Source organism: Anas acuta, chromosome 1 (genome assembly GCF_963932015.1).
Source record: "Anas acuta chromosome 1, bAnaAcu1.1, whole genome shotgun sequence".
NCBI lineage: Eukaryota > Metazoa > Chordata > Aves > Anseriformes > Anatidae > Anas > Anas acuta.
Window position 1 is genome coordinate 76,997,613 of NC_088979.1, and position 27,612 is coordinate 77,025,224.

General features: G+C 41.8%; 2 long non-coding RNA genes across 6 annotated transcripts; one reads left to right on the forward strand and one right to left on the reverse strand.

Moving 5' to 3' along the window:
• Nucleotides 1-1,826: 1,826 nt before the first annotated feature.
• Nucleotides 1,827-27,527, reverse strand: LOC137857034 (uncharacterized). 3 transcript variants are annotated; one of them, XR_011096957.1, is made up of 5 exons: nt 25,568-27,527; nt 25,307-25,428; nt 21,342-21,425; nt 5,484-5,671; nt 1,827-2,180 (listed from the first exon to the last, which is right to left on the reverse strand). It is a non-coding gene; the product is annotated as an uncharacterized lncRNA (long non-coding RNA). The 3 variants fall into 3 exon arrangements; XR_011096956.1 differs by lacking the exon at nt 5,484-5,671; XR_011096954.1 differs by lacking the exons at nt 5,484-5,671; nt 25,307-25,428; nt 25,568-27,527 and adding an exon at nt 24,627-24,751.
• On the forward strand, nt 20,546-24,719 carry LOC137857040 (uncharacterized). 3 transcript variants are annotated; one of them, XR_011096961.1, is made up of 4 exons: nt 20,546-20,690; nt 20,911-21,198; nt 22,556-22,664; nt 24,201-24,719. It is a non-coding gene; the product is annotated as an uncharacterized lncRNA (long non-coding RNA). The 3 variants fall into 3 exon arrangements; XR_011096962.1 differs by lacking the exon at nt 20,546-20,690 and having other exon boundaries at nt 20,845-21,225; XR_011096959.1 differs by lacking the exon at nt 20,546-20,690 and having other exon boundaries at nt 20,845-21,198.
• Nucleotides 27,528-27,612: the final 85 nt, after the last annotated feature.

The window sequence follows — 27,612 nt, forward strand, 5'->3', positions numbered from 1 at the left end:
GACGGCAGGGTGCAAATGCATGTTACAGCTAGTTGGTGCTGAAAGGTGGATTTGCTCTTCCCACTTTCCTCCCCTCCCTTGTGCCAGTGGTGGCACTTCTCTTACTGCAGGGTGCTGAGCTCGACCCTTCCTTTGGCAGGGTGAATTTTCTACCTTCTTTGCTCCATGAGGAAACAAGGCACCCAGAGCTGGCCATGGGGGAGGAGGTGTGGAGACCACTCCTTTCAGCAGTGGCACTTGTGGAGCAGGTCAGTCAGGATGCTAAATGCTACCCATCTCAGAAAAGGCCATCTCACCACAAGTAGCCTCTCTTCTTGGGTCCATAGGGGTGGGTTTTGTAAGCAGTACTCAGTTTCAGGTATCCTCATAATTCAGTAACTGCTCAGTTTGGTTAAGAAGCTTGGAACAGAGCTCTAGGCTTGTTCAGAAAACTGCTGATATGATGAAAACAGTACCTTTTCTACCTCTTTCATGTCTATCCCTTTTTATGTAACTCCCTAACCTTGCTTGAAAATTGTGATAAGGATTTAATTACCTATAAAATACCTCTTGCACCAATTTAAAAATATAAAATAAAAAATATCACACCCTTCTTGGGTTTCCTGGTTTGCAGGGTTTCCTGCATTGTGTAGCCCAAATCTCAGTCCCAAAGGTACATGTGGTATTAGGAGCAGCACAATTCCCAGTGACTCAAGCAGCCAAGGATATGTGTGGGAGAACAGCAATGCAGGGGTTTGCCACCAACACTGTTTGCTGGGATCCTGTTTCTCAGACATAACTGCAGTTCTGCATGTCTCTGACACATGTACAACATCTGATGTGCAAAGCCAGGATTTGCACACTAAATCCCTGTGGCATGAGGAAATGGAAAACTTTGCTGAGACATAAGATATACATGTACACGTATACCACATGCAAAGCTTGAATTTTTGCACGAGCTACAATAAAGCTAGCTTTACATATGACTTTCCAGAGAGCTTTGTGGGCTAGAGAGATTGAATAATATTGTCTGGCGTGGTTTGGAAGATTTCAGAGAAAGAAATTCAGTGCTCAGGGATTTAAGAATCATTATTGTACACAAGAAGCCTGACAAGTGTGGGTGGGTGGGAAGGAAAGTCACCCTGTTCCTGTTGCAAAATTATGATCAATAAGAGCAGGGTGATGGCTAGAATGTGCAAAGAGGGTTGCACTGTGAAGAACCAGGATAAGTGAGACAGCAGTAGCTGCAGTCAGTATAAATCAGCTCAGAGCTCAATCATCACTGCATACCGCATGCTGGGGAGGAAGGAAGCTGTTTGTCCCTTGTTGCTTCTCCCTCCTGAACTGTCACCGGCTGCCCCACTCCTCTGCTTTAGGGGAATGGACTCTGCAGCCCCTTCTTCCTCCTCACTCATCCAGCTTTTCCATGGGCTGCCTTTTTCCTGGCACTTCATTTTGGCTATGTCCCACCACTTGCATCCTGGTGGAACTGTATAAGAAAGTGCTGCGCATCTCTGCTGCTCTCTGGTCTATTCTGGGCCCATCAGTCCCCCACAGCTCCTCTCAGAGCTGGGTGCAGTCACTACAAAGCCCACTGCTCTTTAATAGCAGTAATAACTCTTTGAATGCCCCCTTAAAAATTTCCTTTGCTGTTTTGCCTACAAAAAACTAAACACAACAGGGAAGTGATAGCTTTGGCTTGCTGTAGTGATCAATGTTGCCCCATTTGCTTTCTTATCTGATCATCCACATCCATCTTCTGCACAGTTTCTCCTTAATGGGACTGGGAAAAGCCTTCAGTAAGCTCACTGGTTGGAGTCATGCACAACAGAAACCACAAATGAGGCTGCCGGGCACCACATCCATTAAAAATATAATAAGCAGAGATATAAAAACCAGCATCAAGCAACGTTTGACTTGGTCAGTCTTGATTGATAGGTTGCAAAAAACATTGTCTGCTCTTCTGATTCTTCACAGTTGTCTCAGACCTTTATTTGGGAATCTGTGAATGCACTCTTTAGATTTCTCTTGTAATAATCAAATAATGAAGATACAGAGAGGTAAGAGATTGGGAAGGAACTCAAGGGAACTAGTTCAAACCGCCAGCCCAGCATTCTTGTTCCCAGCTTGTAGAGTCCTTTTCTTCCTCCTCCTTCTGCAAAGCTTTCTTCTCTGTGCTGCGTGGTTACTCCCTTCTTCCCCTGGGAAGCAAGCAAGAAACAAAACTTGATAGCAAGCAGAGACAAAGCTTGAGAGAGTGTTCTTGTCAGCCAGCTCGTTACCCTCATGCAGATTTGGTGGGTGTAAGGCCCAGTGCATTTTCTGTGGTGGGCTGCTGCACCTCTGCTTGCAGGGAATTTGCAGAACACTCCACTGCAGGACGCAGAGTGTTGTGTTTGTAAATAAGAAATCCTCCTCTTCACTTTTCTCATCCATTACCAGACATCTCCAGTGTGTCCAAACAAAAACAAACCCCAGAGAATAAAAAGCCCTGAGAACTCTGCCTTAGACCACAGAAGACTTTTGCAGTTGCAGACTGCCAAGTTCACAGCCAGGACACAACCTATATTTGTAGCCAGGGTTTGTCACTTCCTCAGCAGCTCCCCAAGCATTTCAGGGCATGTCCCCCCTGGGCATGCAGGGGACCTGAGTGAGCCCAAATGGTGCAGGGCTTGGTGGAGGTGCTCATAGAGGTGCCAGGCTGGTTGGCACCCAGTATCTTTGCTGGAAATGCTGGGGGCACCTCCCTGAGTTGCTAGCCAAGGGCAGGGGCCTGGTAGCCACAGGCAGTGGCTGAGAGTGCCTGCCCAGCCCAAGTCCTATCAGCTGTGTCAAGAGTGGGCTGTGATTTTAACAGCAGTTTTTAACCAAGTTAAAGACCAGTTATTAAGTAATTAAGACAGAATTTTTGTGCTGTGTAAGTTGACATGGCATAAAGATACAATGTGCCATAAAGAGGATGCCACCGGTGATGGGGTGTGAAATCTAAGTTCTTTCTCTTTAGGTGCATTAGCATCAGCGTAGCTCAGACGATGCATGCAGACTGCATGGAGTTGATGCAGTTGGACCCTTGCACCCCTGCATGGTGCTCCTCTGGGCTGCCTCTGCATTGTGGGTGAGAGACATGGAGAGGAAAGATCCAGGATAAGAGCTTTAAAGCTAGCTAAAGGTTTCAAGGAAACTGTACTGGATCAGTTTCCATTTACATGTCTTCAATGTGGTTGAGGAAAGCACCAAAAACTCTACACAATGTAGCCTCAGATAGGCTGTTCTCAAGGGTGGGTTTGTAACTGGAGATTACTATAAGCCTACAATGACGTGGTTTACTATCCCTTCTGAAGTATTTCTTGTTGGCTTTTTTTTGTTAGCTATTTAAATGCCCATTCCCTGGGTTCAGCAGCCTTCCGGGGGATAAAGCAGCCTTAGCAATGCTTTGCATCCGAGCCAGTGTCCCTTCCTCTGCCATCATCACCCCGACACTACTTCACAGCCAGCAAAAACCAAAAGCCTGTGACAAAAGCGATGACAGCCCCCTTGCCCAGGGGCTCGGCAGCTGGGCACCGTCTTATCCGTGGAGAGGGGAGTGGTGGGGTTTTCTCCCAGAGGGTGGTCCCATGCCTGGGGGATGTTTCTGCTGAAGAAACGTGGAGCGGGTCTGGCAAGGGATCAGTGGCTGTCCCCAGTGAGCACAGGCTGCAGTGCTGGGTGGGCAGTGGTCTTGGCTGGCATCACAGCTCCTGGGGAGTGAGCAGCTGGTACCACTGAGTGCATACATACCCAACCCTGCATGTGTTGTCAAGGAGCCATTTGAATGCATCTGAAATTATTGCTGCAGTAATGAGCCTGCTATGGTCCTATGTGGAGGTCTTTTTGCTAAGTACCACCAGGAGAAGTGCTTACTTGTTGCTTATGCATTGAAAACCATCATTGTTCCTGTGCTACAGTTCCTGCAAATTTATCCTCAGCATTTTCCTGCTGCTTCCCTCTCAGAAAATATTTTCCCAGTGCAAAAGCTCTCTCCCCATTCCCTCTGTTCTGCGGAACTAAAATATAAACAAAAGCATGATCTAAACACACAGGTCTCCTGTGTAAAGCTCTAACAAGCAGTGCTCCTGCTCAGGGCTGCATGAATCAGCCGGAGAGGGGCTGTTTCTAAGTGCACACCGCGTGCGCTTTAAAGCAAAATAGGAAATACCTGCACTTCAGTCCTGTAATAGTTGTGTTTGAATCAAAGCAGATGATTCGTAGCCAGGGCTGGGTTCACAAGAAAGGGCGAGGTTGCTAGAAAATCATAATGATAAAGCTTCCTGTTTTTAACGATGTATTTCAACAATGATTATTGCTGCCTCAGAGAAGGAAAAGGATGCCTGCTAGCTGAAAAGTACCTTACTATTTCTCCCTGCGCTTGTGTGCCAAAAAGTCACACAAACAAGTGATTTGTGTTGGAAATGAAAAGAGTCTTCCTTCTGGAGTTTTCAGCTACACTGAAATTACTACGTGCTTGCAAAATTAGGGCTGCTCTGGTTTTTGCTGTTATGCAAACTTCAGGCTTTCTCCTTGGCAACGCCGAGTGCCCTTAAGAGCTAGACGTGCTTGATGTCTTATGACTTTATTTTCTTTATATACACAATGATTAAAACGAAAGGCAGCTGTTAATTTCAGGGGAAAAACAAAAACAAAACAGCAAAACAAAACAAAACAAAACAAAAAACAACTGCACATCCAATATATCTTTTGTGTTGCACCAAAATAACGCGCCAACTCAGGCAGACAATTTAGCATAAGAGTTGTCTGTCTTTGGTACTACTTACTAGATGAAGATGTTCTTTTATTTCTAAATATATAGGAGAGCAGGCTGTATGTTCATGTAATAAAAGTGAAATCTCACTTATTTTTTCTTCTTAAATGGCAACCGACTGAAGGCATGACATATTTTCTGCATCCTGACATGAATATTCACCATTCATTTTTCACCAACATCATGTGCTTTTGTGATACAGATGACAGATTTTTTGCTTGTTCCCAGTTGGCTGAAAGTCATCTTGAGCTGGTGGACAGAAAGGCCTGAATCGCCTCCTTGCCACCAGGGCTCACCTTTGCCACGCTAAGGCGCAAAGCAGGAGGATATGAAGCCCTGTGTGATTTCCTGTTTTTCCAGCCCCAAAACAATTGCACTTTACTTCAGATCAGAAGTGAGAGCGAGTCATCACGTAGGGGGCTGCCCTTCCGCCTCACCATGAGCCACCCCCATGGCAGACATCTGGTTTGCTTCAGCACACTGAGGAGCACCAGAGATGTGGCCCTTCCCACAGCTGGCTGTCATGCAAACACCAGGCTTGTCCTTACTGCATCGGCACTGCATGTTTGAATTTGAAGGATAGCCATAAAACTGAATAGACACACGTCTTTATAATAACACTGGTTTTAATTCACTCTTCCCTGGTTCTGACCAAAGCAGAATAACTGCTTATAGTAGATGAGAATAACTATAGCAGTAAAATCACCTTGTTTCAAAAGGAGGTATCCACCATGGGACATGTTCTTCAGCAGTCAGGTAAAAGTGCTTCTTCAGTTAATATTTTCCCATATGGAGAGCTTCCCCTGTTTGTATCCTTCAGAATCAGTTGAGCTGAACACCTGAAGCACCATCAGCACCATCAAGGAGATCACACACCCTCACAGGGCCATAACTCTGCAGAAACAGATCCATAACACAAGCTGATGTGTTGTTGCTGAATGGCTAGGCGTTTACTGGGACAAACAAATCATAGCAGAAACATGCAGAATTTCAATGCAATGCCTTGAAATGGGCTTTAAAATGCTGGGATGCAAAAAGGATTCTATCTGTGTGTGTGAGCTCCTCGATGAACAAAACTTTGTTTCTCTGTTGAGCCACTGCTGAGGAGAGTAATGAAGTAGCAGTCAGGTAACTAGAGAACACTGAGTCAGCCTGCTTGGTTTAATCATTTCTCAGGATCTACGGGCAAACTTCATGAAAATCTCTGTGGATCTCAAGGGAGGTAGGATTTTATATGCCAGGTGTTATAGAGGATTTAGTGATCCTTCCTCTTGGTTTTAACAGTGCTATAGAAGGAGATGCATGCAGTTCTTTGTTAGGTTCCTCCTACACCTCTATTCTTGGAGGCTCAAGTTAAATTCAGAGTCACCATGAATCTCATTTTTTTTCAGGGTATTTGTTGTACAAGCAGGTAATTTGATACAGAGAAGGAAAAATGCACAGATTTTATGTTTCAGAAAAGGGATTACTTCTGAAATGAAGTTTATGAGGTGATAAATTTTAGCAGTAAAACTCAGATTCAGCTTCTTCCAAGATCTCCCCTAGGTATGGTGGTGCGTGAATTTGGGTCTTGGCTTGTCATCTGAAAAGTCAGTTTAGAGTTTCAGACTTGGAGCTAAGTACACTTTTCAGACCACTTGCTAGTAGAAGTGTGGGAATGGATTTAAGGAAATTCAAGAAAAAAGATACAAACAAGTCCCAAGAGGTCTTTTTCATATTTGGTGTTTGAAAAATATCTTAAAACTTATAGAACTCAGATCAACTTCTGATGATTTTTTATATATTTAGAACCTCTTCTGAGTATAGGCTTGCATATTTTCGTGCTCAAATTTTGCAAACCCACTGTAGGATGCCTGCAATTTTCTTCTGGTTTTGTATCACTGGAGCTTATGTCCTAACTGTGGAGTTACCACTGATTCACATTTTAAGAACAGAATAAGGGTTATTCTTGAAGTTCTTTCCCCACTGGCACAAATTTTAAAAATGCCTGATATTGCCAAGAAATGTTAATTTTCACACTGGGAACATTTTGGAGTTGCTGTCCTCTCATCTGCAGCCAACAATGAGGACAAGTGAGGGGGGAAAGAGCGTGGTCATAGCATCTGCAGCTATTGGAGCAATTCAGGGATTATGAATTGGACCATCTCAAAATCCTGTTTATGCTGGGGTTTGGACCAGTGGCCAAACATTCTAAGGACTGTAGGAACTATCAAAGCAGTTCAAAGCAACTTTGCCTGTTGATATCCCACATGTAGTTAACAAGAATGAAGGAATTCAGCAACTTTTATGAATCAGCCCTGACTGATAATAGATGAGAGGGAGGCCACACCAGACTAGACTCTTATCACCTTCTCCACCCCATTGCTAGCTCACTGCCTAACCCTGCTTTTGGCCACTTGAGCAAGAGAAATCTGCTCTGAAGGGGACCATGGTACTTGGCTGGGTGGTGGGAGATGAGTTTCTGGCCATCTTTTATGCAATAATAAAGACGCCTATCTTGACCATCTTGCCAAATTCTCCTCCTCGCTTGTAACCTATGCATATTTAAAACAAAAGGAAAAAAATCATTCAGAACACCTAAAATGAACAGTAAGACTGTAGTTCAGTCATACAGGGAGCTCTTCTGTGTTGTTGAGTACCATATAAAAAAAAAATCCAGCTGGTCCACAATGCAAAGAACTGACCTGATAGAAATACATTCTGTTGATTTCGACCAGATGAACTGCAGGAAGACTGGAGGACCTCAGGATGTTCCTTTCAACCTCGACTATGTTATAATTCAAAAGTTTGTGAAATTGTCTGGAGGATTAACTTTGTCCCAGAAAACTTTATGCCTAGTCTGGTATATACAAGTCTTTGCTACTCCAATACTGTGCAGAGAATTTCTGTTCTGATGATTGGCATGGCATGAATATAAAAATGAAGGAATGAGATAAATGTCTTTCCGGGAACTCTGCCTTATCAACAGAAATGTCATTTTATGCTCAGTCTTTATCCAAATCACACTTGATCACCAGTGTGTATTTCTGATATCAGCCATCACAAAATCACATTCAAGAGTCAAATGAGAGCTGTAATATTTTTTTTTCCTACCTGGCTAGCCAACCCCTAAAGCAAAGTAGCTAGCCTTTCTATTCTCAAAAAGTACCTTTATTTTTTAGGTATGATCCAGTAAAATGGGTTTTCTGCTGTGCTCATCAATAAATTTGCTGAAAGCTTACAGTCCTGCTATTGCTGCCACTTGACTTTCTAGCCACTGGACTTCCTTACACTATAGCCATATTTTGTGGAGATGCAACAAACATGCATGGGACTTACAAACCACAAGATTATTCTAAAATAATCTGCTCTGAAATTGTAGCCATGAACAGATGCATGTGTACATACCATGAGGCCAAACCTCACTGAAAAGAGAACAAAATCAAGATCCTGTTTTTAAAAAAAAAAAAAAAAAAAAAAAAAAAACTTTTTCTGCAGGCCAGGCACACCTCTAAATACATACCTGGAATTTAGACAGTTTGGGGTGGGAACAGAACTATTTTGCTTCACAAATCCTGGAAGGCCTTAGGGGGGAAGGTGGAGTGAGATTTCTTAATAGTCTTATTTATTGCAGCTGAAGGGAGATGTTTTGACTGTGTAATAAAAACACATCAGAAAAAAATGTAGAAAACAACAACAACAACAAACCAACCAACTAACCAAAACAAAACAAAAAAACATCAAAGTGGTGGAGTGTGCACTGCAGCTTGGGACTAACACTCTTTAAGCTTTGGGATTTTCTTCTCTCCTACCCGAAAGATCCTGATCAGTAGCAATACCAGTGTACTTCTGATCATGCGTGTCAGCTCACTAAGACCATGTTTCCACTGGTTAGTGCTTTGAAACCACCAGCAAAATCTGTAAGTGCTGCCTATTTTTGATCTGAATGCTGATTCACTAGTACTGGGCAGAATCAAGGGGACCAGTCATATCTCTGTCCCAGCAGACCTAGGGCAAGTGTGAAGAACATAAGAGCAGCGGGAAATTTTATGCTGTGATTTAGAACAGTTATACTGAAGGCAGTTGCACACCTTTGGTATGAATCATATTTAACACGCTAGCCTAAAGGAGCCTACAGGCTGCATGCAAGCTCTGAGATGTGAGAGGAATTGCAGACCATAACCATTCACTCTGCCCCCCTTTTCATGTTCTTTAGATATTTTATCATGAGACCTTTACTTACTTTTACACATAAAAGTAGTTTTGTGGGTTTTTTTTGGTTAGTTTGGCTTACATGTAAGGGACCTTTCACAAAAGACGCTGGTTTGTTTTTCAAGAATTTAGAGCTAGCTATTTAAGCTTGTGGTTTCGTTGTACTTTTGATTGATGGCTAGTTCAGCATATTATTAAAACTCATTACAGACTCAGTAGAGAACAGGCAGAGAGGTTTCTCAGATGTTATGAAGTACATGTTACCTATAAAGTGTAGCCTAGATTTATCAAGCAGGGGATGGTCAAAATTTAGCTAGGTGGAAAATAACTCAAACTTTTAAATAGATGTCAAATGACCTAGCTCACCCAGCTGTTTCTGGTGGTCTAAGCAAAATAAAATGACTAGGATTTTTTAATAGCAAAGCCTCAAGGCAAAATAAAGAGGGAAGAAAGATGTTTGAGGAGGTCTCCATCAGAACTCCTGATGAACAATTTCTATGTGGGCAATATGGAAACCAGGCTTATTTAAAATTGAAGTCAAAATGAAGCAACTGAAGCCCAGGGCTGAGGAGAGTCTAACATCCCAAAAGGGATCCGCCTTCATCTGTCACAGATGACAAGCTTAGTTTAGCAATGGGAAGTATACTTGAGAGGCCAGTAAGTAAAAGACTCCTCCAAGCCATTTGCTAATGTGGATTAAGAAGGGAAATACTTGTCATAGACACCAGCTGCAAGCCCATTTCCCCCACCCTCACCACCCTCAAAGGAGAAATTCAGCAAATTGTCTTGTTCCAAGCAGCATTGCCAGTGTACAAATCCTAGTCTTTGGACTGTGAATTAACAGATTTTTTGTTCTGGATTAAGCAAAGGTTGCTTGTTTGACATATGGCAAACAGAACATCATTTACAGTGCCCAGCAATAGATTCTCATTCAAAGTTCATGCAAATCCCAAAGCTGCTAAAGCTGCACAATTATTTACTTCACAAAGAATTAGCAGCAATGGGCACTGGTCTTCAAGCAATGACAATTTGTGTTTTCTCCTTAGCTTTGATTTTGTTATGGATATTTGTCTTTTATAAATATCTCATGTGCAGATTATTTTGCAGCAAAAGCAAAACTCTCCAGAACTAATCAGATTCTGAACTGATGAGCAAGGCACAGTTTGATTTCTCTTTTGGTTTTAGCAGCCTTTGGGATTAGTTTTGCTTTCAGAGCGGCAAAGTTGAGCAACTGTTGCAGGGTATTCATTCCCAGCAAGCAACCTGTTTTTAAAATTCAAGCAAACATGATTCTCCCCCAGTGTCTGTGAATTCCAGACATCCAGCTGGGTGCTGCTGATAATGAAAAGGAACTGACAGCTATGTCCCAGCTGTCCCAATGCAGAGTTACCTTCCCTGGTTCATGAAGAGAAAACCAGCCCTGAGACTTGCTTGTATCTCAAGGGGGGATGGCGTAATTGGGCATCAGAAATGATGTCTGACGCAGGTGAAAGTAGAATAGTGGGTGGAAAAGTAAGAGATTTTGCACTTTGGTAGCTGAAAAAACCAACCAGCCTTCTAATGTTGAGTAAAGCATGAAGCAATCAGTCAACTTCACATGCAATATATTTCCTTTCAGTTCACATCCTTGAGCAGCATACTCTTCTGAACCAAAAAATATTAACCTTGAGGCTGGATGCACCACAGAGCACGGTGCGAGGATTATTTCTGTGGTCTGGGAGCAATACCTCTTCCGCAGCACCAGTCTCTATCAGTAATGTGTATTCATTGGTGTCACTCTGAGCATGTATAAATGTGGCTCTTTGTTCCATCAGCTGCTCTGCGTGTGACAGGGGGCTGTTTCGGAAACAGGAGTTCCTTGTTTGTGCTGCCCCGAGGATGAATGAATACATACTTAGCAAAATACCCTCACATTAAATGTCCAGCCCTCCAGCCTTGAAGAGTTAATGTTGCCATGGTCTTTTAAAAAGCACCATCAATTTTGTGATTGCATGCTTCTCCCCTCCCTCCAGTGTCATTGAGTAGTACATGCCAGCTCTGGTGTCCCTCAGTGCATTACAGTTACAATTGTGTGGAAACAGCCACAATTACTCATGTGTGCTTCTGCTGGCTTTCTTTGCCATCATCTGACTGCTGTTCTTCAGGCACACAGTGCAAACCTGCTGGTCATAGCTTTTCCTGAATGCAGCCAGCCTTACAAGGGATGGAAGTTGTAGCAGGGACTGCAGCATTCCTCAGATGTTTGCAGCCTCAGTTTGCTGTGCTGAACCATTTTTCTACATTAATTAACTCTTAATTTTTAAGCTTCTGATGAGGTATTTTTCTGTGTCTCTTCTCTCCAGTCTGTGATCCCAGTGGAGGAATTTTTGCAGGGCCTGATTGCTTCTATTTCCTAATAATTACCTGCTAATTACCTTTTGCCAGTGAACATTTGCTAATGATTACCGCCGTGGTATCTAAGAGAAAATTTCCTCCCTGTAAGGAGCATGTAAGATATCTATAGTAACTGTGGAATAACATCTGGTAAATAGAGACTTCCTTAAAGAAATGCCAGTGCAAGTTAGGAGTGAATTTAAATGATTTGCACAAGACTTTTTAAGAGGTCACTCAGCGTACTTGCTATCAGAAAAAATATTTTGGACAAGTAAAGTGAGTCTTCCATCCCTAATTTCAGAAATGTTACCTCTCCTCAACAAAGGAAGGGCATTGTTTCCACTGTAGAGTCTACTGCTAAAGGTATTTTAACTTTGCTTTGCTATCTACCACTGGCACATCCTACTGAACCCGGCTGGGGAATATCTATATGGCCACTCTCCTTCCTGTGCATCGTAAACTGGGAGTAGTCCATATTACCAGGGCTATACAGGCTGCTTCTGCAAGGTGTGTAGCACAGTGTCATCTCTTGTCTGTGTGAGCATGTAGAGAGGGAGGATTTTTATTGGGTACACAGGGGAGCCACCACCCATATGTCCTTTTTACCTACATGTGCACTTTCCTACACAGAAATGCTCCCTTGCAATTTTTCCCCCTTCACTATTGCAGATGCCTGGTCCCAGTGATACAGAAGGAGGAAATGGCATGTAGTGATTTTGTCCCCCAACATGTGTTTGGCTTTCGTAGCATTTTGTCTTTACAAAGAAACTCTTCCTGCTGAAGTCAGACTAAAGTAAAACATTTACTTTAGCTGCACCCACACTACCATGGACTGAGGAGAGCATCTCTTTGTTGTAGACCAGTGTTCATTTTCTGCTATCAGTAGTCATTTAAAGTACCATGTAATCTTTGATGCAGAGGTACTTCTATTTATTATAGTTGTGCAGGACAGCAGAACTTTGAAAACTGTGCACAAAACTTCCAAAAGAAGATGCTGCCACTGCTGAAAAAGTAATTTCAGATCTTCGAGCCTAAGGTAAGCATGCAGCTTTTGTGTCATTTGCTGAGCTTTACTAACCATAATTTAATTTCTCTTCTGTTTCTTTCTGTAATCACTTTATCTGAGTAGCAGAGGTAATGTACCAATATCAATGCGCACATAGGAGCAGAGGTTTATGCCACAGACCATTTCCTAGATAGCAATGGCAGGGTGACTAGAGGAACACTTGTGAATGGAAGAAAAAAGTACAAAGAGTACAAAGATGCACTACCATCTTGAGGTCAAACAAATGCCTTCTTCACTGAAGTTATCATGCTTCAATCAACCAGTCACTGTTATCATACAATCCATCAAAAGCAGTTGCAGACGCAATCTGAGCGAGGGGAAGAAATTCAACATGACAGGTCAGGTTTACCTATATGAGACTGTGATGAGCATCTAAGTTCTTTGATACAGCCAGGAGCAACGTAGAGCTGTTTGGACACAGGTCACTGAAATGTTCCCCAAAAGGCACAACGAGGCACCACTGGGGTCTCACATTGTGTGTGGTGTGAGGTTTAGTGTTGAAAGCCTGAAGGGGTTGTTGTAGATGACCGCAACCATGCATTAGAAGAGGCCCTCTTTACCCCTACCTTGCTCTCTCTTATTCCCTGACTCCAGCACTTTGACTATGCACTAAAATGCAATGTGCTAGCATTTCAGCATCAGAAAAAGGACAGGGCCTACAAGAATCCACTCACATTGCTTCATAAACCCACCTCTGATCCATCGGGATTGAAAGTAACAAATGGGAGACAAGGAGAAGTGAAACTGTGGGTGATATCCATGGTATGCCCAAGGATGCTTTACACAAACAGTGTCAAGGTCATGCTGTAAATGTAAAGATGGGTATGTGGAGGCAGAAGTGTCAAAATACTTACGGTAACAGTGGGGACAAATTTCAACATGGAGATGCAGTATGAATTTGACACTGCATATTTGCTGTCACCTACTGAAACAAAACATGATGGAGTAGGGGAGGGACAGAATTTCATCTGTATCTGTCCAGATGAAAAGTGACTGGGACTAAACTCAATTTTACACAGAAAAGGTGAAAAGGAAGTTAATGTAATTTGAAATATGACATTTATATCTAAAGAACTTGTGACCTTGTTTACATTTTTGAATTATGATTTTCAAGTGTTTTATACATCACTTTGAATTATTGCAATTATTATTTGGATATAAAACTTTTACCTTATTTACTTAGAAAACTAATCCTTACATAGACATTACATCCTTTAAGCAGCAAGACTAATAAATAACCTTAGAGAATCTTTAATATATTCCTTGAATAGATAGAATAGCCACAAAAGTGCATAATGGTCAAACAAATCTGTTGAGCAAATATAACCTCCTATTCAGACTGTTATTCTGCATATAAATATTTATTTATGTAAATATTTATAATGCTGATGAATTCTGTGAAGACTACATGTATTTTGAAGTAAAACCTGCTTGTGGAGTCATTAATGAATAGCAAAATAAAAATGGTTTTAGACCGCTTCATTTAATGAAGTGTCTTATTTCCAGAAATATTCAAATACCATATTGCTACATTCACCAAGCTCATTGTGAGGGTAATAACAGTGATTAATGAGCTATAGCAAGTGACTTATTAGAAGGAACTAAATATATCATTCTCGTTGACTATGAAAGGAACACCTGAAAATATTTGTATGGGAGACTGTGAGGTCTTAAGTCTGATATACAATAAAACAAAGGTTTTACCCACCACCAGGCATCACTGAGGTGGAGAAGGTGTCTTCTGGATCACCACACCAGTAAGGGTGAATGACGTTAGTAGTGTCAGTCTTGAAAAGAGATAAAGGAATTATTGGCCTGATAGCAGTTTGGGGATAAGATGGTAAGAAAGAGAAAAACATCCAGAAGTTTAATGACAGGAAAATATTTCCTAAAAGCACAGATTATTAAGAGGATCCAAGTGAAGAGGAATTCCCATCTTTAGGGTTTCACAACATTGCACAACACCACTAGGACTGTTAGCATAAATTGGCCTCTGCTGGCAAGAAGACGGTGAATGCCACCAAATATTCGGTGATATTCTCTAACTGTAACAGTTTTTATGATTCTGAAGCTTTGGTGTGACATCCAAAGATTTGGTGTGACGTCCAAAGATCAAGGTTACCTCATATGGTTATGCAGCACCTCAAGTTCAATATGAAGAAAAAATTCCCAGAAAAGGTTATAAATTATTTTGTTGCTTTTCTGTGAGGCTTCTGACTCTTCCTTGGAATACCAAGAAACAAAGTGAAACCTTTGAAAAACACCTAGGTCACCACCCAGCACAAACACCAAGGATCTGCCAAAGAGAAGCATGATTATACTTTTGTGTCAACTGTTTTGGCTGCAATGATAAAGCAGAGAAATATAGACATGCCTGATGATGAGGAGAGTGGAGACAGAAGAATCCATTCACTCTCAGTCTTTTTACTCTGAATTCTTATTTTTTGTAGGTCCAAATTTTCTGGATGTGAAAGAGCCTCCTCCCCTATTCTCCCTTATACAGCAAGTCATACTGTTGCTTCAGATCTGCAGGTGGTGATATCTTCTTTCCTCTTGCTCATTTCCAGATGAAGCAGAAAAGCAGACAGCAATCTGTGGCTGGCACACAGAGGTGCAAAGAAAACTCTTTTTATTTCACACCCGTTGTTTTTAATTAAGGCTCTAGCAGGACCTTTCTGCACAGAGACCAAGATTACCTCGTGCAAAACTGAGGGGGTGGGATGTGGGGAATAATGAATCTTAAACCACACAAAACCGTATTCATCAAACTAATTTGGGCTATTGGGAGGCCAGGGAGCATTATGGAAATGAGGCAAGCAAGTAAAGCAATGTCTAAAGACAAGGGAACAATGGCCTGCACTTTCCCCATCTCACATGATTGGCAACAGGCAAAAACATGATCCGGAGACTTCACAGTCATGGTCCTGCATCTCCCCTGTGCTGGCACAGCAGTTGTAGCTGCACCACAGGAGATCTTCCCTCTGAGCAGTTGACCCAGAGAGGTGATTTCTGCGTGACTGAGCGTGTAGATGCTGCTGGGGCTCTGGCAGCCCTTTTTTTTAGTGGCACTGCAACCCCAAATCACTGTTGGCTGCCAGGCTAAATAAGTTCTCTCTTTGCCTTGCCTGTTTACACTCTCAAGTAGTCACAATTACCAGAGTTCTTGGTCAATGTTTAACCAGCTGTACATATTTTGTGCTGTAAAGCTTTCTACACATGCCTTTCACTATGCTTCTTAGCTTTTCTTTTTTTTTTTTTTTTTCAGAATTTCCACTGCTTTGTCTGAATATTTCCCATAGAGAAGCATTTAAAGCTGTGAGCGAGGACATGTTACCTATCATATCATTAGCTATTTGAATTGTGAGAACAGGGCAACAGTTAAGTGTTTCAATTCAACATTACATTTATTGCACGGTGTCTTAAAGTATGTCTTTGACAGCTTTTTGGCTGTGTTGAAACAGTAAACGCCAGGTGTGCTTCCCAGTTGGAAGGTAGAGATGAACACATCTGGCAGGTTCTGACTGAATTTTAGGCTGAGACCCAGATAACCATGAGTTTGGTCCCATTGATGCCTTGTGTACCTTGCTTTCCAGGTGTATCAGATGTGCAGGAACAAATTGCTTTCCTGTAGCTCTTCCTCTCCTTTCCTTTCACAGCTTCCTCTCCTGTAGATCCCCAGTGGGGACAAACAAAGGAACAGGACTGCAGGGAACAAAAACTACCAGGAACCCTCTCTCACAGTGAGCTCACAGTCTTGATGAGTACTGAATGAGGGAGGATAAAATAAAGGGAAGAAGACAAGGTTATAGGAACACGCCTGTGGGTGGTATCATGCCTGTGGGTGGTATAACATTCAAGCCCAAACTACATTTTTCTCATTAACATAGTGTCACTGGGTATTGTCAAAAAGCTTAACTTTGTAGTGACTGCTAACAAAATATTTGGGAGTGGGACGAAGAAGAAGAAGGAAATGCTTAACCTACAGCCCAGGACTGCACAGCAGTGTGTGACTTGTAGCATGATACAACGAATGGACAAAATACAACATATGAAAACTCATAAAAAAAGTGAAAATGAGCCTTAGAAAAAGAGATGCAAAATACAACACTGTTACCTGAATCACCACCAGCTCATTCAGTCATGACCAGGCCCAAGTACCTTTAAACATCTGACAGGCAAGCCTTACTTAAAGAAAAGCATCATGTATAATTTCATCTGTGGAACTGCACAGCTGTACACTGAAGTTATCCGCAATGTTCTCCCCTGGCTTGATGACAGGGATAAAAGCAGAAATGGGAACTGAGCGTAGCAATGTCTAGCTTCCCCTCTAGCAATGAATTTAAACTTTTGACTGGATTAAAGTGTAGAGGAATCCAGGGCAAACATACCTGCTGGTATCCCTTGACACCAATGGTCTGAATGACTCAGAGTACTGCATTTCATTCACAGCTTCTTTCTTTTAAACCATGTATGTGCTAAACTTCAGCCCTGTCCCATGTTCTCCTCCATCCTGCATGCATTATGTACAAAAAATGGACCGTTGCTTGAAGGAAACATGAGAGTGGTGGAGTGAGTCTTCTGTTTTCCCCTAGCTCCTCCGGTGGAAACACCATTTTTATGTCTTTTTTTTTTTTTTTTTTTTTTTTTTTTTATGTCTCTTTTGTCTCTCATTTTAACAGTATGGAAACATCATTTTTAGTCTCTTTGCTATAAAATCCAGCAGAGAACCTTGCTGAGTTCCTCCAGTGCTGGAAACTAGAACTGTGGTCCAAATCCACTTTCAGTTTTGTGAGGTCAGCCTAGGTCCCTGGGACTTGGTTCCTCTTGCTCTAAACACAGTAGAAAAAAAGGCACAAACAGCTACTGTAATCAAGATCTCACTCTTATTCTTACATAACCTAAACTAACACTACTCGTCATGTGTTAGGCTAATGCCTAACCTATTTGCTCTCTCATAGCTTGGGCAAAATCTTGAACCAAATATAAAACAAGCCAGAGCCAATGCCTGGGTGACCCAATATATACTAGCCTTGTGTTATTCAGGTAGTTTCATGAGTATTGGAACTAAGGAAATTTTCTTTCCTACAGACTTCTGTCCTCTGGCTGATTTATGTCTAGTGAGGTTCAAGATCTGATTAAACCATTGGCTTTGACTGGGGTTTTCACAGCTTCCTCTCCTGTAGATTCACTCTGGTGTGGTAACTTTTGACTCTGCAAGCTCAGACTGAAGCCCTTCCCTCTGTTACACTGTGATTAAAGCCTTTCTCTGCTGATGTAGTCTTCTTCTCCTAGACACAGATTTTCATGAAACATACTTTGTTGTTGCCTCTGCCCCTTTCAAACTTTTTTGGAGCCTGAGTTCAGATCTTACTTAAACGGGAGGACAGACAGGCAAAGAGATACATGCAGACAATGTGGTTGCACAAGTCTTATTTCCTTTGGAAAGCAGACAAAAGAAGAAATTGTCTCAAAGTGCATTTTACAAGCCTGCCTATTTTTACTCCTTGGATATTTGAATCCTCTGTGTCCAATCTGAATAAAATGCATTCAGCATGATGTTGGTGTAATGGAAAATCAAACAACTCAAGCCCAATGGCTATGAAGGAAACAAATATTGTTTCATATGTTCAACTCGCCAGAGGCCTACAAACAACATAAAAGTAGATACAGAGATGAGATTAATAATTCAACTCTATTTTGGGGGCCTTCCAATGTTTAGAGCTCTCTCCTTCCCTCTTCTACTCACATACAGTGTCTTTTCTTTCACTTCCTTTGCACTTCCAGGGACCTCTGTGCAGGGCAAGTCTCCCCTCCAGCCATAAGATGCTGGCATATGACTCTCCCCAAGACTTGGCAAAGCCACACAATGAAGGCACTCCACTTTGGAACCCACCAGATGAGAGCCACTCTTGTCCTCACCTACATCACTGGGGCATCACTACATCTCTTTAGCTTTACTTCCAGCTGTAAACTACATTCCCCTGTTTCAGATTCCCAGAGCTTAGACAGACTTTTTGGAGCATTTGGACCAAAACCAATTCACCTCTGCAGCTGCGGATACCTTGGCACCCTGCATTTTCAAAACTCATCATGTGAGAACACCATTGATAATGGTATATGAGCTGTATTAGCTACACAGCTAATACTGCCACATTTTTGCTTGCAGAGACATGCAAAACTGCCATTTAGAAAAAGTGCCATGAGTGTATGTAGGAAACAAATATCAGTAGGTGATAATCCATGCTTTACTAGCAAAGCTTTGTTCAGTAACAGTGTTAAACATAGATCAGAGACAGACTCCATGCTATTTTTGTGAGACATATTATTATTTTGATATCTTCTTCACTTCACAGTCACAGAGGAAAGATAGGATGAGTGTTGATATATCCATAGTAGTAGTATGTCACTTGCTAAATCCCTGCCAACCAAACTGCGAAGCCAGGAATTACTATTTCACATTTATTCTGACTAGTAAGAGTCAATAATTCTATATTGGGGATTACTTCCCTTTATTCCAAATGAGTTTAATCTACTTATGCCTACATTTTCCTAAAAATAAATGAATAAATAAATAAATGAAAAAAATATATCCAGTTCTATAAGCAACAGTTTCTTTGCTTGATTGTGTTACATTTTTGCCAGATGAACTTCTCTGACATGAGTATTCATATGAAGCTAATAAAAATACCCCTAGTCCTCTTAAATATTTCCATCCCTAAACCCTATATACTTTTATCGCATATTTTCGGTAATATACCAATTAGGTATTTGTTAGCAGACAACCAAAAGCATTCCCTTAAGTAGAGGAAAAAGCTTGGGAACACACTGTGTCAGGCACCCTGTGCTAGCCATCTAAATTATTTTTTTTGCAGGATCTCTTTTTGCTCTGTTTGTCTGTGACTTTGATAGGTTTTTGTTTGGTTGGTTGGTTTAAGTCACATATCCAACACTGCATTTTACTCCCTAGTGCTTTCATCAAAACCTGCAGAGAATGTGCTGGAAGCACAGCATTTCCCCAGTAGCCTTCTTTTTGATTAGAAATTCATACTCTCAAACTGAAAATCACTGCTGTATTCACCGGAGGCAAGAAATGATTTATGGGCAGGTTCATTTAACAGTGGCTGTTCATAGGGAAAGATAAGACATTTTATATGTGAGGGACTGAGGCCAAAGTTGCCCTCTCTGACATTGTTGATCAATGCCTAGGCTTTGCTAGAGCTGTGGTGCACAAGCTGCCACTGTTGTTTCTAAAGATGCTGGGGACCTGGGGCCATGCTCCACTATAGAGCATAGCTCCCTCCAAACTCACATTTTCCTTTGAAAAACTTTTCTTTATGAAAGAACCCCAAAGGGTTCCCAGAGAAGGGCTGAATGGCCACAATGATCTGCAATGTTTATCTAAGGGCCCCTGCCAGAGCCCTGCTGATGCATCAAGCACTAGGATATATTTAGCACCAGTCTTCTCTGCAGAAAAGGCTTCTATTTTCATTGCTGAAAAACATTTGCTTTTTAACTTTCTTTATCCTGCAGGGTCTATGCAGTGAGAGGACCTGTTTTTCTTCCTCGGGTGGCCAGTCCTGGCTCCTCTGCCATGACATAGAGGCAGTAAGATGCCCAGCTTCTCTCTCAGCCCCTGTGTGAAGGGTACATCTACAGCCTTTGTGCTCAGGCACTTCAAATGCTTCCTCTTCTCTTTTGGCCCCAGATCTACCAGATGAATGCAAACTCCTAAAAAGATCAGGAGACAGATGTATTCCAAGTACAACAGCTGCTGCTTCCTTCTCCCCTGCTTACTGTTGCTGCTTCAGTAATGCTGAGTTCACATAATGCCCCAGTGAGGATAAAGAGCAACACTGTGTGTGTCCTGAGTTTCACTTGTTTACGTCCTACTGACTGTGGCTTTTCCTTCAGTGTCACTGTCACAGGGGTGACATTATCATGGACCAACATTCAATTTAAAAGGAGGAAATATTTCAATTGTTTTTGCACTGATAACCCAGGCATCTGCTGTTGCAATGTAATCCATTGGTCTGAGCAGTGGTGGCATCACTGTCCTTTCCCCCACAATATACACGTTCTGTGGGTGTTGTTAAGTGTTCACAAACCCTTATCAGCAAAATTCACTTTCTGCAGTGTTTCCCAAGTGCTGGACTTGGCCAGTGTCTCCCACAGCATGTTCATTTTTTTTTTTTTCTGGGAGGACTACAACTTTGGGATCCTCAGCCTTTTCTGATTTATGTCCCTTTGCTTGTGGTGTTTTGTACTCTCCATCCAGTGTGCAGGGTGAGTACTCTCTCCATCCTCTGCAGGGTTACCAAGGGAGCTAGTAGCATCCTTTGCTCTCACTGCTTGCTCAGGAGCAAACCGGAGTTCTTCCAGGAGGCTCCATGTTTTGGTGCAGCCCATGGAGTCCATCTGGTCTCCTACCAGGGGCTATCTAAGCCCCTCCAGTTCACCATCTCAACTCTCCTGCTTTCATCCACTCACCAACACTTCTCCCCAGCTCTCTGTCTACAGATACATTTCACCTAAGAGCTACTGTCTGTGGCACAGCTTCACACTCTCCTGATGAGAGCCTTTCACAGCTCTTCACAGATGTCAGAGCCACTGCAACAGATCAACAGATGAGGAAAAGGAGTGGACTTGACTGGCCCAAGTGGAAATTTTCTATCCACTCCATCTCCCCTGAAGGCATGTCTTGGGTAGATGGACCACAAGTTTCTGATTCACTGCAAAAAATTATCTGGTGTGGAAGGATTTCTTTAGAGCCCAGTTCCAAGCTAACCTCCGGGTGAAGGAGACTGTAATCTCAATCTCTGTGTGTACTTTTTTTTCTCAAGCCATACTTTTTTTCTGTTAGTTAAACAGCTAAGTGAGACAAACATGCTTATTAGTGATAATACTATCTACATTTTGTGCAGAACGTGGTATTACCTGCCTCAGCCTGTTGTGTGTAGGAGGGTCCTGCTGGTCCTGCTGTGAATAACCACCACTGTTTTTGTGTAGCTGATCAGAGAACTGAAAAAAAAAAAAAAAAAAAAAAGAAAGAAAAGAAAAAAAAAAAGAAGATAAAGAGAAATAAGAGAAATATAACTCCTACCCAAAAGAGAAGGCACAGTCTCTGGCTTAATTTACATAGCTACCTTCAAAGTTGATCTTGACTGCAGCTGTGTTCAGTTTTTTTAGCAACAGCACCAGAAAGACATTTATATAAGCAGAGCATCCAGGCACAAGTGTAGCCATATCTGACAGACCATTAAATGGATTTTTTAAATGGGAAAGTATATATATATACACTTCATTAGAGTTTTGGGGAAAATTTACCTCAGAAGTCCCATAAAGAAACAAAGCAGAGCTCTCTACCATGAACTTTAAGTACGATTACATTATTGAACCTTCTTGTTGCATGAAAATTTAATTTGTTTTCCACATAATTTATTTCCCATTTAAATGTCTTTTTAATTGCTCTCTAGGTGATAAGCAAAATAAAATATAATTTACAGCACTTTTAGTAACAAATCCATTGTTCATTTTCCTATGAAGCTTAACAAACTAGCAAGGTAATTTTAAAGTAGCTTGTATTCAGATAGACCTGATGTTTTTTTCAGAGAAAATGTGTGCCAGCTTCACAGCCTGAGAGTGAGAACACACCTTTCTTTTTTCAAATATTCACACAGAAAAACGTGAAATGTTGTCCCAGCTGAAAAGAAAGTTTCCTGTGAGACCTTGGGGGAGACTGTACAGCACAGACACACAGCAATTGGCAAATTCCTCTTTTCAGGTCATTGGGATTTTCATATGGCAACTATATGCTTTTGCTTCAAAGAGGAACTACCACAGTACACTAGGTATGAATAAAAATTGAATAGTAGGCTATTTATTTGGAGGTCATACCTCCCTGGTATCATTAAGCATGATGAAGTTATATTTAAGTTAAATAAATTAACTGCGTTTCTCTATATTTCTCATTCTCGTTTTTTGCCTAGCTTCTCTGCAGTCCCAGATACCATACAATCATATAATGAAAGACATATGCTGCTATAAGGAGCTTGTAGGTGAAACCTACAAGCATGAACAGAAACACGAGACCTATTACAGATGTAGAGTTATCAGACCAATAGACCTTATTAATTTAATGTTTTTTCCAGAGCCATCCCAACCAAACTGAAGTGCTACAATTAGGAGCATGATCACCTGAGGCCCCCTGTGGATTTGATGGAGAAGGATGGTCTTTGCAGAGGGAGGCTTGGACCTCAGGTTAGCACCAAGGGGAATCCCACGCTCAGCGCCTGGCCTGCAGGCCGAGCACAGGAGCATGTTGGCCATTAAGGATGAGCAAACCCATGCCTGGCTGCCACACTGGGCTGTGCCCTTTCTACTGTCCCTGTAATGTCTGGATGAGAGGGATCCCCAGCTCTGCACCTGGCAAACCTAGGCTTTGCCCCTTTCTTTAAGGTCCTGCACCGCCGGGGTGGCAGTGACCCTTCTGCCTGGCATGGAGGTTGCTGCTCTGAGCGTCCTGGCTGGGGGCTCCACATTCCACCCCACCAAGGCCATCCGCTCTCTCCCAGAGCCACTCATGTGCCAACATCTGTCACCAGCCATGTTTGAATGCCACCAAAGCTCCTGCTGGGCACTAATCACCTGTGTGCCCCAGCACCACAAAGCCAAACTCATGTAAACTTTCCAAGTGATCCTACTGGTGTGTTTTTTCCAGTCAGCACTCAACAAAAAATGCTCCCAGTGCTATATTTGGTTGATGTTCCTTATCTTTATATTTTCCTTTCTTTTTTGTTGATGTTTTTGGTTGATACCATGGAATGTTTTCTGAATCATAAATCTGTTATTCAACAATCTCTCTTTGTCCCCCATGGAACATTTTTATCTGATGCTCCATTATTCTGCATTTAGTAACAAGAGAACTGTGTAACTATCATAACACCATACCCAGCTTGCAAGGCTTTTGTCATGAATAGTGTCCAGACTTCTCATTTTTCAGGTGGCCTTTTTGATTAAATCAATAAGTAGCAGCTTTGCAGACAAAAAGCACTCATCTTTTTTTTTTTTTTTTTTCTGTAAACCAAGTACCATTCAGATATTTTGGTGTAAGATGTATTGTTCATCAAAATTATGGTTTATGGCAAGACAGAAATTATTCCCGAAATTTAACAAAACTTGTGATTTCTTCAGCTAGAAGACAGATATCAAGAACAAGAAAAAGTATTTTATCATTTTTGTTGCTTCTCAAACCAATGTTTGGAACAAGAGTTAACAATAAAAGGGCTTAAGTACTGAAAATAAAATTTAGCGTTTCTTTTGAGGTCAACTAAAATGTTTTATTTGTACCAAGCAAAACTTTAAAGATATTCTCTCTCTCTCAAAAAAAAAAAAAAGACTCATGCAACTTGAAAAATGTCTTTTAAGTATAATCTGATTCACCCAGAAGATTGAAGAACTCACTGTTCTGGCCTTACTTTGTGTGTCAATAACTGATCGAGCCTTAAGAAACATCTCTGGAAATCTTGGCTTCTAAGTCCTGACATTGTACAATTGCTATTGGTAATGCAGTATCAAAAGTATTTCAGTACAGACTACTCTGTACGTGGAGGTGCAGAAATCCTTCCTTCAACCATCCTTCAGATGGTTGGTAAAATAATAGGGCTCCACCACTTATTCCAGTCCAAGCCTCAGAATAAGACTGAAACAGATATCTAAACATACCTGCCTTGCCTTTCTTTTTCTGGTGTGATCTGAATTCCACAAATTTTGTATTTTTCTCCCTGCTTTGGGCAGGCTGTAAAAATAGGAAAGATACTGGTACTGGTTCTGGAAGAAGACTTACAGACCGACAGCCTGAGAGCCACCAGCAGCCTGGGATCCAGATGGAGAAATGAACCTCACGGAAACCAAATCCATAGAGGATCCACAGGGAGATGAATTCCTGAAGCTGAATGTGAGCTGATTTGGGGAGTACATTGCATATTGAAGTAAATCATGACACTGCTGTAAGGCACAGATAACCAAGGTTCAAATCCCTGTACTCTCTTTGGTTCACACAGGGGGGTTGAACCAAAATCTTCCACATCTCAAAGTGCTCTATCTGAAACTAGTGCATGTGGCTTTCTCAATTTCTCCTTCTGGACATGTTCTCTTGTGAGTAAAAATTTGCATATGAAGAAAGAAGAAATGATTCTCCAGCCTTAGGATTTGAAATCTTACCTCAGTCGGGGTGTGGTTATGTATACTGCTCTCACTCGGGTTTCAGCCAGGGAAAGCAAGCTCTGGAGGCATTCTGTGTCTCCAGCATTTTGACCCTGTGCTGCTGACTGTCTCAGGTGGGTGTAATCCCTCCCAATCCCTCTCATTGGACAAGGAACCTCTGGGCTTGACAAATTGCTCACATTATTGTCAGACTGGATGTCAGTTTCTGTGCTAATACAATGGTATTTTCTGATGAAAGTGTTTGCAGTTGGGAGGAAACAAAATAAAACAAAACCAAGAAAAAAAAAACTGACAAGTTCCATGTACATGTATGTTACGTGTGTGTATTTGATTATGTGAGCATTATGTGTGGTAGTTTTTGTTTAAAAAATGATCAAACATAACAACAACAAAAACTCATAAAGACTTAATTTCCAGTGAATTCACCTGAATTTTCCTCATTAATTTAATGGAAAGCAACATAGAACCACCAGACCCTGTTTTAATTATTCTGCTACTTCTATATTGCTTATTTCTTATAATAAAAACTACTCGCTTATTCCTTTCTTTCTACAATTGTATTTCTACAATTGTAATTTCTTTCTACAATTGTAGAAAGAAATGAATGGAGGGCTTAATTTAAACTATGTTTGTATTAAGAATTCAAATAACTTCAATTTTATGAACAAGTCAATCACCTGTTCCAATTCTGTTAGCTGGGCAGCTCCTGCTCTTTGCTTCTTTTGGGGTGAACACAGTGAAGTGGTCATTTCAAAAGCATCTCTGTGAATTAGAGGTTTAGGGTCTCAGGCTTTCCCTCCTGTAAAAGCATTAAAAAGGAAAAGACAAAAACAATACCACACTCACACAGAAAAAAAACTGTTTCACAGATAGCCTCAGGATAAGCCACTAATCTCACAGGCCAGTTTTCCAAAGAGTCCCAATACTGCACTAATTACCTGAAGTGCTGGGAGCAAAGATTAGGTGCCCTGGCTCCACCTCAACCAGCCGCACCTTCCCCCTGCGCAGGGCTGATGCCTTGCTTGGGTGGGTTTTCGATCAAGTCCTCAGAGCACACAGGGAACTGAGACTGGCCACCACATGATTTTTCATTTCTGTTTTCAGGGCTGCTAAAGCTTTTACTACTTTTGAAATTGTTCCTGAAGGGGAAGAAGGCCTAGCTAGGGCTAAAACAAAAGTGCATACTCAAGAACTGTAAAATGAGCTTTTCTGCATAATTAGCTCAGTTTTAAGCAGTGGACAAATTTCTTGTAGTATGCTTGCCATGAGCAGAGTGCAGGAACCTGGGATCTGACATGTACAGGAATAATCCTATCCTGACAAACCTGACATAATAAACCACCACATTCTTGTGGTATTGCAAAATATGTAAATCATTTTTTGGAATCTATTTTAATTATGATTTTTTTTTTTTTTCTGGTGAAATGTCGATGAGCTATTATTCATAATGTAAACTGACTTGGCAGTCAAAACATCTACATCTAAAATTCAACAGTCTCAACATATTTTAGAGAACACTGAAGAGAAGACTAAGGAGGCATGGGAAAATATTACCATCAGCATTCATGGGTCCTGTGGCCTCCTCCTCGTCAAGACACTGCTGACTGGAAAGCCATTTTGCTTTCTGCCCTCCAACCTCACAGCTTGGTAGCATGGTGGCAGGGCCTCACAGCCTGAGGAAGAGCCTGACACATCCAGTGACATTAAGCATGCTCAAAGTTTTAAGATCCTGCTTATCTGAATTAGGAACTATTTTATTCTATGTATGTACCAATGCATCCAAAGCTCAGTTGCTCTGATGGTTATTGTACTCTGCTCAAACTCTGGTGGCAGCTGTCTGCTAGCAAGAGCTGGCAGGTGTATTGAGAGCATCTATAGCGTTAGAAATTAGAGGCAGCTTGGATCAACCTGACCCAGACCAAATCTGGCTGGGAAAGGGTCAGTGATGCCCTGATGTGGCAGGTGGGTGCTCTCCGGGGCCGTACCCACACCTGTGCTCAGCACTGAGCATGCCAGTCCTGGCTCCCCAAGCAACCAGACAGGGGTCTTGCTGAAAAGCACTGGTATTCCCTGTCACTTGGGTTTCTCCTGGGCACTGGCAGATAAGGAGAGAAGGCTATGCATCCCAGCAGGCAGTCGGGAGGCAATGCTATCACTGGCAAGTGCATCCAGGTGCTGAAGTTTCCATGTAGCTCCACAGAGGAGATATCAGCCATTGTGCACACCAGCCAGTGCAATGGTATCTCCACCTCACCCTGGCTTTGAAGAGCAACATACAGCTTTCTGTTCCAATGATTACTTTCTTTTTGCATGCTGACAACACTTAATTAGCTTTTTAGCTTTCTTGTACTTTTTTCCTTCTTTTATCTGTCCGGTTTATGCCTCTAGTTGCTATTCATTATGCTTTTAGAACTACAGCTTACCTTCTCTGAATGCATTTAGAATTGTATTATGTTTGACAAAGCTGCTTGTCTGCCTCTACTGTATGGGCTTTGTGGCTTGACTTTACTATGGTAAAAATTAAAGTTGGGGAAAAAAAAAAAAAGTAGAGACTACAGAAGGAGCTTCAGTGTCCAAATCATCCTTGCAACCAAGCAGGAAGTCTTTCTCCGTGGTCATGCCACAGGGTGTTACGCATAGAGGTTGCACAAGTCGTTTAGAAATTAGAAGAGCGTTGTGTGCTTCCTGTGCAGATCTGGAACTGGTGAGGCTCTTAGTGACCCTCAGCTCCTGCCAGCCACATCTGGGTCACCTGCTTGACCTTCTGCCTGCAGAGGTTTCTACACTGTTCTCACAAACACTCAGTCTGACAGCTGCTCCTGGAAAGCTGGGCCTGGTATGTTGCATCTTGGTTTCAGACTTGGAGGTCTCCTTCTAAGAGGTCTTCTGTCCCTTGGTACTGCTAGGATTTCTAAGACAAAAGAAAAAGTTGTACAATTGAGATTTATTTATTTATTTTTCCTATTTGGGGTTCGTCATTTTT